This window comes from Aphis gossypii, unplaced genomic scaffold, assembly GCF_020184175.1.
Source record: "Aphis gossypii isolate Hap1 unplaced genomic scaffold, ASM2018417v2 Contig00555, whole genome shotgun sequence".
Taxonomy (NCBI): domain Eukaryota; kingdom Metazoa; phylum Arthropoda; class Insecta; order Hemiptera; family Aphididae; genus Aphis; species Aphis gossypii.
Window position 1 is genome coordinate 6,133 of NW_026083159.1, and position 3,066 is coordinate 9,198.

Genomic DNA, 3,066 nt, shown 5'->3' on the forward strand with positions numbered 1-3,066 from the left:
CCGACATGGCCGCCAAACAAATTTTTTACACTTTTTTTAAAATTTTTTCGAGTTTTTCTGGAGATTGCTATGCAACGCCACCTCAAGTACGCAACACGGTAAATAAAATGCATTTTTGTTGCACCGAGTCACCGGGCAGGGTCACTTGCACACTGCGCTCGCAGGGGTAATATAATGCAAAAACAGAATTTATCTAATTAAGTAGTTTACAAGGGCACACTCAATTTGTAATCTAGAAACCAACAAATAAAGAATATAAATAAATATTTTAGGACACATCTAATAGGGTTTCCTTTAAATTATTGAACATTTTCGATAAGATAAAATGATAAGTTTTAGATTTCTAAACCACTATAATACTCACTGTGTTTTTCTGTGTGTACGCGAAAACATCTACGACACTACTTTCCTATACGATATTATGATGGAGAATCATATTAATTTATTCGATTTATTTATGATGTCAAACCTAAACGACGGTTTAGGTTTAATTAATAAATTACAACAGTTAGGGGCATTGCCCACGGAAGAAAAGTGTATCCGTGGACATCAAATGAAGTTGGTGAAAGACTAATCTTCACTCGACAAGTATAAATGGATTTGTCGTGAAACAATTAATTCTAAAAAGGGGAAAAAACTCTGCAATTATAGGTAAGTACTACTAAAATTTAATAACTAAAAAAAAAACCGGATTATATAAAAAAAAGAATAATTAAATACTTAAAAATCAACTATACAATACTATTATTAATTTATTAGCATGTCACTCCGACCCAAGACTTTTTTTTATAAGTCACATCTATCGCTGTTAGACATTTGTGGCTTTGTCAACTTATGGACGTCAAACTGTACATTCCCGGTCATAAAAACCTAATTGCGGCTATCTCATCAGATCATTACTGATTGGTCATAATTTTGCCGAGAAGTCACATATGACGCAATGGTGATCAAAAAAGTAAAATTGGGAGGATATGGCCACACGGTTGAGATCGAAGAATCGAAATTTAGGCGTCGAAAACACTATAGAGGCCACAGGGTTGAGGAACAGTGGGTATTCGGGGGCTATGAAAGGGAAACTGGCAATGTTTTCATGGTCCCGGTTGAAAAGCGTGACGCCACAACCCTACTACACGTCATAAAAGAGTGAATTAAGCCCAGAACAACCATAATCTCCGATTGTTGGAAGGTATGCTTGAATATTGCATATAGTATTATTAATATAAATTGAATAAATAATTTTATTTTAGGCTTACAACACTTTAAACAATGAAGGCTATGTCCACATGACGGTCAACCATAGCTTCCATTTCAAGGACCCGGAAACTGGAGTGCACTCAAATTCCATTGAGACTTCCTGGAGACACGCCAAGGCATCAATGTCCAATTATTGCAGGAAAAAAAAAATTTTCCCGGGATACTTGGCCAAACACATGTTTACCAAACACTGTCGGATCTACAATTTAGATCCGACAGCTGAGTTTTTCAAAAACGCCGGTACACTGTACCATAATAATAATGAAAATGTTATTTTTAATGACGGCGGTGACGACGACGACGACAGCGACGGCAACGAGTGAAGTCCAAAAATGTTTATTCTTATATATAATATATAATCATTTATTTTGAAGTTTTCTGTTTATACTATAATTCTTAAATACCCATTTTGGATAAAAAAAAATTCGTATTGTACCGTTGCGCAGTGGTAGCTTATAAGTAAAAGTTATCAAGGGCTATATGATTTTTAAAAAAATGTAAAAATGTAAAATGCATAAAATTTGACTACGCGTGTTTCGGCACTCGTCGCTACGCTCCTCGGCGCCGTCGCTCCGCTCCGCACAAATCGAAAATATCCCTCGACTTGCTTTGTACCGCCACCTCAAGTAGGCATTGGGTTAAAATGCATTTTAAAAAAATGTGAAAATGTAAAATGCATAAAATTTGACTGCGCGTTAGGTTAGGTTAACCTAACATAATATCTACTAACTTTGTAGTGCCATAACTTCGTAACTATGTCCGAGCGCCAAATTCTGACTTCACCATCGTTTTCAGTGTACTTAACTACATAGCTTTCAATTATAAAAATCGCAAAAAAAAAGGTGTCCGGTAAAGAAGAAATATACCCATTATGATTTACATTGTTTATAGATTTATAACTTATCGAAAAAGATCAGTATAATCCATATTATATGAGTATATAATCTATAATCAGTAAACCAAACTTCAAAAATAATAATCAGAGTATATTATAATTTTTAGACAAAAATAAAAATAAATTATGAATTAATCTAAAACAATAAAATGTAATGAGACATTAGGTATATTCTAAATATTAATTAATAATAAATTGTAGTTAATAAAAAATAAAATTGAAATTTTTATCTTTTTTTTATCTAGATAAATTATAACCAATTATCTTTTATCTTTATCTGGATAAATATTTTGTTATCTTTGCTCAACATTGGTCTTTGACCCTGAACGATGCCGCCACATAGTATAACTTATCATAATGTACTATTGTCGGTGCGTTCAGCATTCTTACGCCGCCCCGCCGCCGTTGGTGATTTGTAAAACCTATACTTAATCACCTGTTCGCTTTCAGATCCGATTATAGTAATATTTCTTACACCTCTATCATAAAAAGTGTCTGTTGCACCCCCAATTCCTAGATTATTGTTGGCTGTGGACTGTGGAATGTAGTAATTTATATATAATATTCAATATAAATATCAGAGCACGTTGCAGGTTCTTAGTCATTTTATAAACAACTCCAGAATATTTGAATCACTTAAATATCACAGTAGTGAAATTAATAGTCCATTATCTGATCATGTTGTACTATTAATTCAATTTATTACTTTAACATATATGAATCTCAAAATTAAATTTAGTTTAAAAAGCCATAATGAAACCCTGTCTCTTCGGATGTGGTACAACAAACTAACACTTTTTAAGGGTCAATGATTTATTTATTTACATAACATATATACTTTAAATAATAAATTAAAATACTACATTTAATTCTTTATTATAATTGATTTGCAATAAATTGTACCTATTCATTTTTAT